The sequence below is a fragment of the Ursus americanus genome, chromosome 5 (assembly GCF_024610735.1).
Source record: "Ursus americanus isolate L20-20 chromosome 5, mUrsAme1.1.p, whole genome shotgun sequence".
NCBI lineage: Eukaryota > Metazoa > Chordata > Mammalia > Carnivora > Ursidae > Ursus > Ursus americanus.
Window position 1 is genome coordinate 41,941,022 of NC_142131.1, and position 16,934 is coordinate 41,957,955.

The following is a 16,934-nucleotide window of genomic DNA, read 5'->3' on the forward strand; positions in this document are numbered from 1 at the left end:
TTGTGGTGTTTCTGGCTTTTCTTTTTATCTGATGGACTGATAATCTTATAATGGCATTAGTTTTGTGACCAGTTATGAAAGATTTGTTGCTATTTTTTTTTGTAAATTGGACTACCCTTCAGTGTCTATAGCAAGCTTAAAAACAATTCTAGGAGGATGTGGGATAGAATAGTTTGGAAACTTCTAGTCCTGGGTATTTAGTAGTACAGAATTCAGTGAGAAATGTTGGCAATTTCTCAAAATAAAAGTAATTTAAATTCAGTCTCAGGAAAGATTCTATTATAGAACATACTGAAAAAGAGGTTAGCTGGAAATTCAAACATGACAGAAATCGGTTATTACCAGGCTTTTGGATGTAAAAGTATTTCTCATATGTCGAGGTGGAATTTGTATTCTCTCTTTGTCAGCGACACACTATTCCTATTCTTCTACATAAATAGAGAGTAGAAGAAACATGTCTAGTTTTTAAATGCCGTGAAAATAAGTAATGGCCTGTGAACAAGAAATTTTCATAGATTTTCACTCTTTTTGCTATACTGTTTGTTAATTTTGGGACAATGTGATGATTCTGTTTTTAAAAATCTAGTGTGACGCAGGGACAGTGGCAAATGAAGATGGGGAGGAAAGAATGGGGTAGACTAGCAAATGCAGATGGAGTTCATGCATGTGCGTGGACTGCTTGGCGCTCTCAGTGAGCTATTTAGTTTCAAAGGGTTGGTCTGGCTGACTTTGGAGGCTACCCTCTTGGCTCTCTGCCTCTTCCCTTGTGACCCGAATACTTGCTGGACATGTACATGCCAGTCTTCTTTGTAACTTGTGATAAATATATAGGTTCCTCAGTGCTTTGAAATGTCACATTTTCTTACGCTAAAATTTTATACTATGCATATTTAGCATAGGCATTTTTGGCAAATGATTTTTCTCTCTCTCAGTCATTTCTCTTTCTTGTCCAGAGCTAGTATCCTGTTTTCATGGTTGTAAGTTTCTAACATATTTGATTATTTAGAACGGTTTAACTCCCGTTGTTTCTTTTCCCTTTGATATTTTAAGAAAATCACGGGGCGTCTGGGGGGCTCAGTCAGGAGAGTATCTGACTCTTGATTTAGGCTCAGGCCATGATCTCAGGGACTTGGGATCGAGCCCCCGCCCCTGCTCCCATGGGGCTCTGCACTTAGCCGGGAATCTGCTTCAGGATTCTCTCCCTCTGAGCACCACCCCCGTTCCATGTGCACACATGGGCATTCTCTCTCTCTCTTTCATATAAATAAATCATTTAAAAAAGAAAAGAAAAAGAATTACTATGGAAAATAATAGTTGTACCTCTGTCTCACTGTATCAAGTGAGTAACTAATAAGTAACTCTTACTTAGTTGTGAGTTTTGAAAGAATGTACTCTTGGATTTTATGTATTTTACTTATGTTTTCATTTTAATAAAAGTGAGATAAGTGTATCTTTAAAAAATAATCATCGTCACGTTTGGTATCAGGTTTATAGGATCTATGTAAATGGGGTATGGTAGCCTTTCATGTTGATGTATGTTGTGAGATGTATAATTTTGAAATAATTTGCTTCTTAAACAACTTGTGCCTAGCTCCTTTTCTAAAGGTAGATATTCTAAGAGCTTTTCCTCCTATGTATGTGTTCGATTATATTCTGGTTACTATTTCTTTCTTAGATTAGTTTTGTTAATTTATGTTTTCATTATTGTCACTGCGTCAGGATTATGTTAATCAGAACAGGGTTGTATATACTATTCTTTTATGATATTCTTCATCTTATTTGGCCTTATCTACATAGTAATTTTTAATAAAATTTGCATTTTCTGTTTTTACTTAATTTTACTTACTTCCTTGCCCTTTCTTCTGCCTTTATTTGTATTATCTACATAGTAATTTTTAATAAAATTTGCATTTTCTGCTTTTACTTAATTTTACTTACTTCCTTGCCCTTTCTTCTGCTTTTATTTGTATGAATTCACTTTTCCTATTGTTTGAGGATTGTTCTTTGATCTTTTTCTAGTTCACTAAATGAATACCTAGTTTTATTTTTTTTTATTGATTCATTCCTGCTACTTTTCTTAGACTTATTTTATTGACCTTTACTGAAATCCTTTAGCTTATTGAATATCTTGCTCTTTTATTTTCATTCTTTTTTTTTTTTTTTGTAAATGAGAACCCTAAATAGCATGAGTTTTTTCCCATCTGAGTCCATCTTTTACCACACATTATCAGCTTTTGTATAGATTTTCTCATTATTTTTAATGTTAAAATAGCTCGTAATTGTAATTTTGATTTCTTCTTTAGTCTATGCCATTTAGGTATGTTTTATTTTAAAGTTTGCCTTTGTGTTTTTATTTTAAGATTCTGTTCTGATATTAATTTCCAATGTGTTTGTGTATATGTGTTTCCCATCCTTGTGCATTTTGTGAGCAGATGGTATATCTAATTCCTATATTTTATAACTTTCTGATATTTTTAACCGCCCCTAATAGAGGATCGTTTTTTCTTTTCTTTCGGCCTTATTGAGTTATAATTGACAACATTGTAATATATTTAAAGTGCATAGTATAATGATTTGTATACATTGACAAAGACTCTCTTAATTAACACATCTATATCTCACATATTTACCTTTTTTCATGTTTGTGTGAGAACACTTATTTACTCTTAGCAAAATGTAATTATATGATACATTGTTACCAGCTGTAGTCACCATTCTATAGTTAGATGGACCTCATTCATCTTAGAACTGAAAGTTTGTACCCTTTTACCATCCTCACCCCATATTTTCCACTCCTCAGCCCCTGGCAACTACCATTCTCCTTCCAGTTTCTATAAGTTTGATTTTTTTTTTTTAAGGTGCCACATATACATGGTATCATGTAGTATTTGCCTTCCCCTGTCTTGCTATTTCACTATCATAATTCCCTCCATGTTTTTGCTAATGGCAGGCTTTTTTTTTAAAGGTGAATAATATTCCTCTCTCTCTCTCTCTCTCTCTTGCTCCCTTCCTCCTCCTCCTCTCTCTCTCTGTATGTGTGTGTGTGTGTGTGTGTGTGTGAGAGAGAGAGAGAGAGAGAGAGAGAGAGAGAGAGTTATCCGTCCATCTGTTGATAGGCACTTAGGTTGTTTCCGAAACTTGGTTGTCGTGAATAATACTGCAATGAAAATAGGAGTACATAAATCTTTTTGAGATAACAACTTCATTTCCTTTGGATATGTACTGAGAAGTGAAATTGCTGGGTCATATAGCAGTTTTAGTGTACATATTTTGAGGAACCTCCATACTGTTTTCCACAGTGTCTGCACCAACTTATATTCCCACCAACAGCATACAGGGTTCTCTCTTCTCTACATTTTCACCAGAATTTGTTATTTCTCTGTATTTTCTTTCTTTTTTCGACAGTGGACATTCTAACAGGTGTGATGTGATATGTTATTGTGTTTTGATTTGTATTTCCCTGATGATTAGTGATGTCAAGAACCTTTTCATGTTCCTGATGGCCATTGTGTGTCTTCTTTGGAAAGCGTTGTTCAACTCTTTTCCCCATTTTTAAAAAAAATTTTACTTGAGAGAGAGAAAGCTTGCAGGGTGGGGAGCAGAGGGAAAGGGAGAGAGAATCTTAAGCATACTCTGTGCTGAGCATGGAGCCCAAGTTGGGGCTTGATCCTGTGACCCTGAGATCACGACCTGAGACAAAACCAAGAGTTGGTTGCTTAACCACTTGTGCCACCCAGGTGCCCTGTGTTTTGCCCATTTTTAAATTAGGATACTTATTATTTGTTTTTGTTTTGCTGTTGAGTTGTATGAGTTCTCTATATATTTTAGGTATTACCCCTTATCACATATATGGTTTATAAATATTGTCTCCTATTTTGTAGCTTATGTTTTCATTTTGTGGTTTTTTTTGTGTGTTCAGAAGCTTTTTAGTTTGATGTAGCCCCCACTTGTTGATTTTGGCTTTTTTTTTTACTCGTGCTTTTGCTGTCGTATTTAAAAAATCCTTGCCAAGACCAATGTCAAGGAGAATTTTTCCTATGTTTCTTTTAGGAGTTTCAAAGTTTCAGGTCTTACATTTAAGTCTTCAGTGTATTCTGGGGCACCTGGGTGGCGCAGTCGTTAAGCATCTGCCTTCGGCTCAGGGCGTGATCCCTGAGTCCTGGGATTGAGCCCCACGTCAAGCTCCTCTGCTGGGAGGCTGCTTCTTCCTCTCCCACTCCCCCTGCTTGTGTTCCCTCTTTCGCTGCCTGTCTCTCTCTGTCAAATAAATAAATAAAATCTTAAAAAAATAAGTCTTCAATGTATTCTGAGTTGGTTTTTGTGTATGGGGTGTAGTTTCATCCTTTTGCATGTGAATATCAAATTTTCCCAGCATTTTATCTTTCTCATTGAATATTCTTGGCTCTTTTGCTAAATGTTAGTTGACCACATATGCATGGAATTATTTCTGGGTTTTTGATTCTATTCCATTGGTTTTATGTCTGGTTTTTTGTTTTTTTTTTGTTTTTGTTTTTAATGTCAGTACCATACTGTTTTGATTAGGATAGCTTTGTAATATAGTTTGAAATCAGGAGGTATGATGCCTTCATGTCTGTTCTTCTTTCTTAGAATTGCTTTGGTAATTGTCTCCTCATCCTGCAGAATCCGGTCAGCTTTCTGCTGTGCTTGCTGGCTGGCTGCAAAGCCTCATTCTCAGCACCCTCACTCTTGGGAGCACACATAGTGGGTTGGCCATGGGATGGGAGTATATGTGGGTTAGGTTTGAGGAGCTCTGGGGGTGCTGGTGGTTCACTTAGAGGCTTCCTGGGTGAGGCATCACCAGCTGCTCATGGATGGGCTTCCTGATGGAGTCTGTAAAGTGGTTTTAGGACCTTTGATACATTTTGATCTGAGCTCTCACTTGTCACTGTGGCCTGCCAGCCACTGCTGACCCCCAGTGGTGCAGTTCACATCTCAGTATTCTGGATGGGGTTAGAAAGAATTGGGTCACTTTGACAGCATCCTGCACAGAGGGGCAAAGCAGGTGCTCACTTATATGCTGTCACATTGCTCTATGGGAGAGATCATGGGCTGAGAAGGTCTCTCATGATCTGGGGCCATACTCAGGGAGCGCTAGGGGGAGTAGTGATGTGGGGAAAGTGAAACCGTTCCTCTGACCCCTTCAGTGCATCCAATCTCTAATTTTTTTGCTCCAACTGTGTACTCAAACTTATTCACTGGACTCCCAGACTTTCACAAAAGTTCTTTCATTCCTGGGTGATTACCAAAATTGGTGTTCCTTTGGGGGAACATAGCTCTTATTTGGCCATGTTGATGATGTCACCAAAACTAGCATATTTGATTCTTTCTTGTAGGCGTATTTAATCTTGTGTAGTGTCTTGCAGATTTTCCCCCCTATATTTACTAGTCTAAAAATGTCAGATATGTTACAGTGTAGGTCTTTACTCATTTATATTTTTCCTGAAGCCATGTAACTGCTCCTTCTGAGATTCAAAATGTTTTCTAAGACTATATTTTTCATGGTGGTTTCTATTTCTCTGGGCTGTCTTCTAGAAACACTGATTAATGTTGGTTAACTCTTTGGTCTCTATTTTTCCATTTCTTTTCTACTGTGGTTTCCGTTTTCTTTCTCCCTCTGAGATCTTCTAGAACAGTTAAATAATGATTAAATTTACCACCTTTGGTATCAATTCTTATACTCTGCTTTTAGTTTCTTTATGATTTTTTTTTATAATACACTTTCTTCTTATTTCACACTATTGCCTTTTTATCTTGCCTGGAATTGTCTTTATTTCATCCTTTTTCCTTTCATAGAGGCCATGTCCCTTTGTCAAAAATAAGGATGCCAAATTGTTTTCTGAAATTTTCTTTCAGATTCTGTAGTTTGAGGTTTTTCAGAGGTTCGCTGTGAATTCTGGAACAATATTCTCCTCCTCTTGAAATGCTTAAAAAATATATTTTTTTTCTATTCAGTTTTGAGTGATGCCATGAGGATATACAGGTTGAGTGGATTTTCCTTGTTCCAGATCCTTTTCTATCATAATGGCGGTGAAAACTTCAGTGTTCAGTCTATATGTTAGTAGACATTATTTCCATTTTAATTATCTGGTAGTAATTTCCTAGTAGTCTTTTTTTTTTTTTTTTTTTTTAAGATACCTCCTCTCAGTTGCAGTTTGAGCTTCTTTCAACTCCCATGGTCTGATTCTTCAGTACTCCAAGGAGAAATGTTAGATAGCATCCTAAATCCCAGACAAATGTAACAGAATTGCATTGTTTTTGAATCCACTGTAATATATTCCAAATGTCTTCCATCTATGCGGTGTATTTTTCTTATTGTGATAGATGACACAATTAGAGAAGAAGAATTTCCTTTATGCCATTGACTACAAAGGTCACACAGGTAGAAAATGAAAGGGTCAGACAATTTGCACAAATCATCCTCACTGTTAGATACATTAACAAGAAAATGTAATTGAATTGCATGTATTAAAGCGATGAAACCATTCAACAAATTGTTCTTAATAGAGGAAAAAGAGATGATATGTGAGCTAAAATTGACATGAAAAACACAGGAAGAAGTTTAGGGGTTGGAGTGGGAGGCAAAATGGTGGAGGTTATTGAATATCTATTAGAGTGTGCAATTGCATTTTCGAAATAATTAGTCACCTAATTATATATCCAGATACAGTAATTGTTGTTCTGTGGTTATGATTTATTTTAAGTATTCTCTGTGTGTAATTTTCAGTTGTGTATGTTTTTTTCAAAATCAAATTTGAGAGGAATACATTTGTTAGAAATTGCTTTAAGAATATATTTATATGTCGTTTTGGAACAAGTAGGTAGATTTTTTTTCTTCTAAATGGCTATGAAGGTGAATAAGTTTTCTGACCTTCCAGATAAACACATTCATGTTAATTGAATGGTAGGCAGTTAGTAATAAACAGGTCTCGTTAAGGAAAAATAACACATTTGATGCAAATCAATTTTTGGTACCTAATCACTTCATTGAGATTTTGCCTGTAATTTACTTGTATTTTACTGGTAGATGTTTGTTGAAGAAAGATAACAAAGCATTGTCCAGTAACATATAAACCATGGCCAAATTAAGAATTCATAGTTTTTACAGTAGAGGGATTATCTGGAATTCAGATACAAAAAGAGCTTGATATTCTAGGAGTATGTTATTTGAACTGGCTGAAAACCTTACTTTATAGCTGAATGCCTTGGCAGTTTGTTAATCACATCCATAAAAATGAGCCATTTGCAATTGAGTGGGCTTCACACTTGGAACATCTTGAAGATGTGACTTCTCTGGATATGCCAAATTAAGCATGCATTGAAGTTAGATCGTGTTAAAATTTCCACAATAAAATCTTATTCCTGGCATTTCCTATGTAAGTGGTTCAGCATAGAAATTCTCTTACAATTAAACCTGCTTTGACCACTTATATGAAAGTGAGCCTACTGACTTTGGTTATAGGATAATAGCAGCAATTTGCTTATAAGGTGAATTTCAATAATTGAAACCTTGTTTTTATTATGCAATTGGAGGTAAAATCTCCTGGAAAATAATTTCTGCAGAAGACTGAGTAGATAAAAACATCATCTTGGTGATGCACTTGAAACAGTGTTCAGATTTCTAACATACTTGGACCTTGTGCTACACTTCTGGACAGGTTGGTTTCCATCTAACTGTTCATTTTTCTTTCAAGGCATCTAAAGTTTCATAGCATGTGCCCCCATCTATGTTCACCAGTTCGATTCCTAGTGAATTCTGGAAAACTCTAAAGAGTCCTATTTCTCCATGCTTGTAGCTCTCATTACTTTGTATTTCTGCTTTTGTTCAGGCTCAGTGTTCTCAACCTGTTCTCATGCACAGAACTTGGCGAACCTCATGCAGGTTGTTAATTTTTACCTTTAGTATCTGTGGATTGTAATAATACTTGATGAGAAAAAGTCACTTTTTAATTACTTTGCGTTTTATTAATACCAAAAAATTTTAAAAAACAGAAAACTGTATATTTTTTAATTTACAAAGTTCATTCAATATATAGACTCTCAGACCTTTGCAGTAGCATGTGTCAAAGAGATGGGGAAATGCTGGTCATTGGACAGTTGGTATAGTTTGTCACAGTTTGTTACGTTTGAAAAGCACTGATGATACTTACTAGAAAAGGAGGGAGGTAGGGGACAGAGGGAATGAGAGAGAATATGACTCTTTAAAAAGTAAATTAACTGAGTCATTTTAAAAAATGATCACGTTTATTGAAGGTGAGACACTCCCTCAAGGCCTTGGCTCTGACTCTTCGGGAAAAACAGACAATGGAGAGGCAGATAGGCTGCTCTCATTCTTTGTTATCTCTGAGGGACCTGGAAAGCCTGAAGTCCTGAGAATATTTCCTCCCCAGGGAGATACTGCCTTGTCTTGGGGGACCTGAAGCTCAGTGTCAGGGTTTTGTGTAAGCCTGGCACCTGTGGGTCAGATCTTCTCTTAATGGGCTGACAGGTGTAAGCAGATAGTTATCTCAAGCAACTCAGCCTGCAATTCAGAAAACACAAGCCTCCCCTTGTGAGCTAACTAAAGATCTTTCTGATGAAGTTAACTACATTCTCTGGTGTCTCACCTACTGCCTCAGTTTAACTCAGTGGTTCTCAAATGAGGGCAGTTTTGACCCCAGGGGCAAGTGTTTGGAGGCATTTTTCGGTAGTGACAATGAGAAGAAGGGTGTTACTACTGTCTAGTTGGTAGAAGCCAGGAATGCTACTACTAAACATCTTCCAAGGTACAGGACACCCCCACCCCAGCAAAGGATTATCTGTAGGAGTATTTGATAAAACCAGAAAAACAAACCAAAAAAACAACTGTTCAACCCTATAGCTAACATCATACTTAAAGGTGAAAGAGTGCTTTCTCCCTAAGATGGGGAACACAGCAATAACATCTTTTGTCCTGCCTCTGTTCACTATTTCGCTAGAGAAATTAGCCAGTGCAATTTTGTGAGAAGAGAGTTAAAAGGCATAGTTTGCAAGGGAAAAAATAAAGTGGCCTTTATTCATGGGTGATGTGAACATGTACGTAAGTAACCACAAGGAATGATTTCAAAGAAAGTAACTTGAACCAGTAAGTGGAATAAAGAGGGTCTCAGTATCCAAGTCTGTACAAATTTATTTCATTTATAATTATTTGGAATAAGCAACTGTAAGTGAAAATTGAAAATTCCATTTATAATATTGTCAAAAAATAAAATATTTAGAAGCAAATTTAATGAAAAAATGAGGAGAACCTCTACACAGAAAACAATAAGATAGTACTGAGAGAAATTAAAGCAGACCTAAATAAATGGAGAGAAATACCATGTTTGTGGATTGGAAGACTCAATATTATTAAATGTCAATTCTCCCTGAATTAATCTATGGATTAAAATCTTAATTTTCGTACTGTATGGTGACTAACATAATATAATAAAAAATCATTAAAAAAAATCTTAATTTTCATCTCAGGAGGGTTTTATGTCATAGGAATTGACAAGCTTATTTTGAAATTTATATGAAAAACGAAAGAATCTAGAGTAGTTAAAATAATCTTGAAAGAGAACAGTTCTACCTGACTCTAGACTTTCTACAAAAATACAGTGATCAAGATGGTGATATTTTTGGCATAAGTATAGACAAATAAAAAGAACAGAATATAGTCCAGAAATAGATACATATCTTGATTTTTTCAAGACATCAAAGTAATTAAAAGAGGGAATGCAAAGTTTTATTTACGAATGGTACTGGAACAATTGGATGTCCATATGGAAAGAAATGAATCTTCACTCCTATTTCAAGCCGTAAACAAAAATTAATTCACAGTGGATCACAGACATAAAAATAAAACACTATTAGAAGAAAATGTAGGTTAATAGTTTTCTAATTAGTGGTTGTGGTGGATGGTGTGATGTGTTCTCCCAAAATTCATATATTAAAATTTAACCCCCAGTGTGATGGTTTTTGGAGGTGGGGCCTTTGGGAGATGATTAGGTCATGAAGGTGGAGCCATCATAAATGGGATTAGTAGACTTCTAAGGGGCTGAAGAGACCAGAATTCTCCCCTTCTGTTGTGTGAGAACATAGCCAAGAAACAGCTGCCTGTGAAAAGGCAGCAGACACTGAATCTTCCAGCACCTTGATCTTGTACTTCTCAACCTCTAGAACTTGGAGAAATGTCTCTGTTGTTTACAAGTCACCCAGTCTCTGGTATTTTGTTAGAGCAACCTGAACTAACTAAGACAATAGTAGGCTAATATTTCTTTGATAAGATGCAGAAAATAATAACCATAAAAATTGATATATTAGACTGTTCATCAAAAGACAAAATTAAGTAAATGAGGAAGCATGTCACCAACAAGATGAAAATATTTGTAAAATGTGTGACAAAGCATTCAAATCATTATTACATGAAGAATTTCATACTCAGTAAGAAAAAGACAAAAAATTTGTGAAGTATTTCAATAAACGCTTTACAAAGGTACATAGATGAATGATCAGTGAACATAATAAAGAGTGCTTAAGATTTTTAGCCTTCAGAGTAATGCATTTACAAGCACATTGAGATAATACTAGACACCCACTAGCATGGCCAAAATTAAAAATATCATCAACCCCAAATATCGGTGAAGATTGGAACCACCGAACTCTCCTACATTGCTGGTAGGGATATTAAATGTTAAAACTGCTTTGGGAAAAGGTTTTGTGCTTAAAATTAAAAGTTACCCAGAAGAAATACAAATTTATATGTAAGAAAGACTTGTTAAGAATGATTGTAGCAGCTTCATTCATTATAGCCTTGAACTGGAAGCAACTCATTATCAACAGGAGAATGAATAATCCCATTTTGGTATAGTTGTACAGAGGAGGACTACTCAGTAGGACAAATGAATGAACTGCTGCCCACAACAACATGAATGAGTCTCACAGATACGATACTGAGCAAAAGAACCAAAATAACAGAATACGTCTTGCATGATTTCATTATTAGGAAGTTCTAGACCAAAACCAATGAAAGGTTAAAAAAAAAATGATTGCCTCTGTGAAGTTAAGACTGATGAGAATGAGGCTTGAGAGAATGTTGTAAGGAGATGGAAATGTTCTATCAGGGAAGTGTGAGTCACATAGGTGTTTCTATATGGCATAATTGCACATTTGGGGTTTATGCATCTTTTTTCATGGTCATTTTTAATAACAATAGCTGCATGGGGTAAAAAAAATACTTCTCATTTTATAAAAGTATATCCATGCTCGCTTCAGTAGCACACATACTAAAATTGGAACGATATAGAGAAGATTAACATGGCCCCTTTGCAAGGATGACATGAATAAAAGTATATTATTCTTTGCTTTGTTTCAACTTTTCCTTGCAAAAATATTTGAACAAATTTCAGCTTTTGAGATTTTTACCTTAACTTTTAAATAATGCTGGAAGTATTGTGAGAATATTTAAGAGTTCCTCATTGCTTAAGAACCAAAAATTATCTAATATTTTTGATAATTCAGTCCATATGCATGTTACTCACATATAGATATATAGATCTATAATCTATGATTAGTGTGCATATTACTCACATATAGATATATAGACCAGAGACTTCCTTCCTTCCTTTCTTCCTTCCTTCCTTCCTTCCTTCCTTCCTTCCTTCCTTCCTTCCTTCCTTCCTTCCTTCCTTTTAGAGAGAGAGGGAGAGCACAAATGGGGAGAGGGAGAGAGAGAATCCCTAGCAGGCTTCATGCTCAGTGCAGAGCTCAATGCGTGGTTCTATCTCACAACCCTGAGATCATGACCTGGGCTGAAATCAAGAGTCAGGTGCTTAAAGGACTGAGCCACCCAGGTGCCCCAGAGATCGGGGTCTTTCTTAAGCAAATGGAAGTAGTCACCTGACTGTGAATTTACTTTTCACATGTTTAAAACAATTGTCGAGGATAAATATAAAAAAGAGGAAATGAGGGTAGCATCAAAGAATAAAAACTATAAGTATGGTAAATTACAACTGTACAGACTAAAATATTTCTAAACAACTAAGGTTTTTTTTAAAATATTCTTTAATGGCCTTAAAGAGTCTATTTTTAGATCCATTTTAATAGAACTACTCAGAGATATATTTTCAAAGCTAGAAATTGACTTAGAAAGGAGGCAGAATTAAATATTATTTATTTAAAGTCATATTCCTTAATTTTAGTGATTCTCCCAAGTGTTGATATTGTTTAATCTTTTATCTTGGAAAATTCTTCTCTTGTTATTTTGTATTTGGATTTGATTGTTACTGCCTTTTACAAAGCATCACATAAACATTGTCATATAATTGCACACTAAAAATGAGTGCAGGAATTCCATTTGTTTAATATTTTAAGAAAATGTCAAAGTAAAGTGGTAGTCAATGTTCAGGAATCTTTTTAATAACTCTTCAACAGGGATAGCTGAAAAAATAGTTCATCAACTTTCCTGATAAGAAAAATTTTAAAAGTTGTACATTTATAAATGAACATGACTGAGGGGAAAGATACAATAACCAAAGACAAGATTCCTCTCCAAATCATCAGGAAACTTTAGCGTTCTTCAGTTTATATCATCTACTGGGACCTATTGTCATTTTGAGCCTTGTCATAATAGGACGCATTTCAGGGTTATTCGTATGTTCTCATGACAATATGATTTTTTGAAAGATTTTATTTATTTATTTATTTGACAGAGAGACAGTACAAGCAGGAGGAGCAGCAGAGGGAGAGAGAGAAGCAGGCTAAGCCACCCAGGCACCCTGATAATATGATTATTGAAGCTAGTTCTAGAAGTGAGAGAAAGCCTTCAATTTTACTTGCATTGATAAATAATATCAATCAATTCATTGACAATGCTCTTTGAAAGTATGATTTGCTAATATAAGTGTTATTTCATATCCTGAAAATTTTGGCTTTCAACTTTGTTTAAGACTAGTTTGTGTGTAGTGAGGACAGGCTTTACTTAGGCATGACTGTTCCATGTCTGGATTCTCATAACCCTGTCTTTGTAAACCATGTCTATTAAGCCCAAAATGGTATTTAGTTCGGTTGCATGGTGCTGTTGGAAGATGGTTGAAATTTTATTCCTTTACGTGTTTTTCTCATGAAAATATGATATGTCTTTATAGAGATAGTTACTTCAGCATGTGGTTTTCTCTGTGCATGCGTGAGTACAGACCTGACACACACACACCATACCCGTGACTCCATACCTAATGGAAAATGTGGAATCCTGTTTTTCTACTTAGCATTTATTGTAAATGTTTTCCTGTGTAACTAAAGATGCTGTTTATATTATAGAAACATACCATAGTTTGCTTAATCACTCTTTCACTGTTGGCCACTTCCTTGTATTATACACAGTTCTTTAGGGAACATCTGTGAGCATACATATTTATCTTCATTTTGGATTATTTTCTTAGAATAGATTCCCAGCTGTGAAATTGCCAGGTGAAATGCTCTTCCAAACTGCTTTCCGAAAAGGCAGTTTTCTATCAGTAGAGATACTATGTATCTATGTAGCATACTATGTATGCTTGTCTCATTGTCCACTTGGCAGACTTATTATAATCTCTGTTTTTGCAAGTTTAGATGGAATTTCATTGTTTTAGTGTGCATATCAGATGACTCATGAGGATGAAATTTAGAAACCTGTTGTTCATGCCTTTGTCTTTCAGGGTTTTAGGATTTTCTTAATGATTAACATGATCTCTTTTTTGTCTAAGGATTTTATTCTTGCCTCTCATATTATAATAGTTTTTTATGTGTAGGCATTTATTTTTAATTATGCTTCTGATTTTTAATTCAGAGAAGTAATTTTTTTAATGGAGTGAAGTGATATCCGTTGACATTGATTATTTTGTGCAAAGAACTCCATGGGCAAATGAAATCTTACACTGGTATTACCTGAATAGGAGATCTCATTAGTAGCTTGATAATTAATCTGTGGCATATTGTTGGCTTTTATTTTTGGAATATCATTGCTTTAAAGCTACAGCTAAAGAAGGCAGATGGTTAACGAGTTTTCTCCTTCCCTGAAAATATCCAAGACTGGAACCAATATTATCAGTCTCTAATGGAGGTTGGCAATGTCAAGATGGTTTGTGGCCATGTCAAGATGTTGAGTCAGTACCCAGGTCATTGCTCATTAAAGATGATGCTCTTTGGACCAACAGGAGACCCAGCAACGGATCCTAACAATTTCTGATTCTCCCTCATATTCCTTCAAGATAGTGCAGAACATTTTGTTCTTTAGAAAACATTCAGGTCTCTTTCCTTAAGTTACAGCACTTACTATTTTTCTGTTTGTGTTATTAGTCTGTGCTTTTTTTTTTTTTAACCATGAATACATTGGGGGAAATAACATTTTTAATAAATCATTATGCCTTTGCTTTATTTATGTCTACATACTCTCCCATTAGTCATTCTACATGTATGTTTTTGCATGTGAATGTATAGCTTTTTTCAAATATGGATTATTCCGTTTTGATAAACGATTAATCATTTTCTGCTCTCCACAGTCATTTCTTATTAAGTGTGTCATTTAATATTCACCAATCATTAATTTCTTTTTTCCCTTGCTCATACTTTTTGTCTCCTTTAGATCTTCAGAATGTGATTCAGTCTCCATTCTATTATGATTTATAATTATCTGCTTCTCATATGATTTCCTCTGGTGCTTTGTGCCTTCCTTTATTTTCTTATTGCTTTTGGCTTTCTCTTGTTTTTGTTTTGTTTTATTTTTAAAGTAGGCTCCATTCCCAGTGTGGAACCCAATGTGGGGCTTGAACTCATAACCCTGAGATCAAGACCTGAACCGAGACCAAGAGTCAGATGCTCAACTGACCGAGCCACCCAGGTGCCCCTGGTCTTCCTTGGTTTTAATTTCACTTCCTTTCACCCCATCTGACCCTGGGCCATTGTCCTATGAAATGGCCAGCCAGGTGAAATAAGCATATGTTCTGTATGTATGCAGTGTGTTTTACTAAAGCCACAAATAGATATCATCTGACTCATACATATGAGATGGGCAGATACAGATTTCTTTCTGATTCAGTAATCATCTGTAAGCATATCAGGGGACATGTTTCTTCTTCATTAGTAAATTACTGTACCAAGTGCCATTCATTTTCCCAAAAGAACTCAGAGAGTTTTGGTACATTAACCCACCTAATCTAACAATTCAGGAAAAATCAGTTCAGTGAGATAGAATTAAAAGATGTACTACCAAAATTGTGGTGGCTCTAAAGTGACATTTTTTGAATGGATTGGAAACCCTAATCTGCCACTATTTTAGCTGGGGTTTCCTCGTTCCTTTTCAGGCCATAAAAATTTCTGTATAATGGAAATAACTACATATTTAATTACAGTTCCAAAAATTTGCATTCTTGCATGAAGCTGACTTCTTCTCTTGTCATGCTGTAGCCATAAGGGCTACATTGTCTACTGTTAATTTGCATTTTAATTAAGTTTTAAACATTTAACTAGAGGATAGTCCAATAGGAGATTCTATAACCATCCCAGTAATTGGTAGACAAGAGTTATTTTTTATTGCTATTTTAGCAGTAGGGAAATCTGCCCTACAGGGTTGGGGAAAGAACTGATAACCTTCAAAGCAGGCTTTGTACTTTGGGGCTGTCATGAGAAAAACAGAACAGAAGTTACGAATGGAGACATTACAAGAGACAGATGGTGAGAGGTTATAATGATTTCTAGGATCACCCAAATCGTCTGAAATTTATGCCAGAATTTTTTTCCAGTTAGGGCAGCATGTCATGCTTATCTTGAGCTCCATGGACACATTTCAAGAAGTTCTGCTGGACTTTGAATTTCTTACATTTCTTTGGGTCTTCTAGGAGATTCTGACACACATTGGATTTTGTCAGCATTTTTAGTAATTGACAAATTTTAACGTTATAAACATTTCTAAAACATTTTTTGTTACACCTCTCTGAAAGACGTGAAAGTAAGATGACTGATTTTTAGATTGCACTTAGAACAACCTTCTTTTAGTTGCAGAAACAGAGTGATGGTGTGTGTCTTCAATGTGAGACGGGAGGGGAGAAGATTTTAGTGGGCACAGCAGCTGTTGATTCAAGTATAATTATACATGTTGCTTCTGTGTTTTCTCTTAGGTGAATCAGCAGTTTTAGTTTATTATGAAAATTAGCAGTCTATAAGATAATTCTGTAGAATGATTTCCCAGAAATACAAGGTACATAATCTGGTGAATATGAAATTCTCCATTGAAATACTCATATCCCATTGTGATCCTCAGTGTTCTAGTTGCAATTACGGTCGTAGTGTCAAGAATAAAATCAATTTGACGTGGGATTGAAAATGACAAAAATGCTTTATGTTCTCTGGAGAAAATAGGAATGATTCCTTGTAAATGAGAAACTTCAAAATGAAAACATAAAATACTAGCTATAGACTGCTCAGCATGACTCTCAAATTTTTTAGAATAAACTTTTCTGAGCATTGGGTTTTGAAATCTCTGAATATGTGAGATTGGTCTATGAAACAGCATACCCAATTACATACAAGGTTCCTTCTAGTTAGAACACTTCTTTGCATATATATGTTTTACCAATTAACTATTCTTAGCCCAGTCCTTCCTATGTGCCCACCAGTGTGCTAAAAGCTATGCATTTAATGCACTTTTCATTTTGTTTTTGTTTTGTTTGCTATATGAGAGACCAAATAAACTTTAAACTTTTGGAGTGGGGAGAACACATTTGCATTTTAGTCAAGAAATCTCCTCCCCATGGACTGAAGAAAACTCATAAATGTATAACAGAATTTTGGAGGTCAAAGGTAGAAGTTGTCCATTATGGAGTAACTGATCATTTAAATTCTTACTCTAAGTGTATTTCATGTAAGATATAGATGAAGGGTCATCA

At 35.3% G+C, this 16,934-nt stretch overlaps 1 protein-coding gene and 1 non-coding gene across 5 annotated transcripts in view; both read left to right on the forward strand.

The window, feature by feature from the left end:
• PDE4D (phosphodiesterase 4D) overlaps window positions 1-16,934 on the forward strand; it is a 1,386,129-nt gene that overhangs the window by 191,197 nt on the left and 1,177,998 nt on the right. The window lies entirely within an intron of this gene.
• Window positions 11,277-11,383, forward strand: LOC123790619 (U6 spliceosomal RNA). The gene has a single exon (XR_006779147.1). It is a non-coding gene; the product is annotated as a U6 spliceosomal RNA (small nuclear RNA).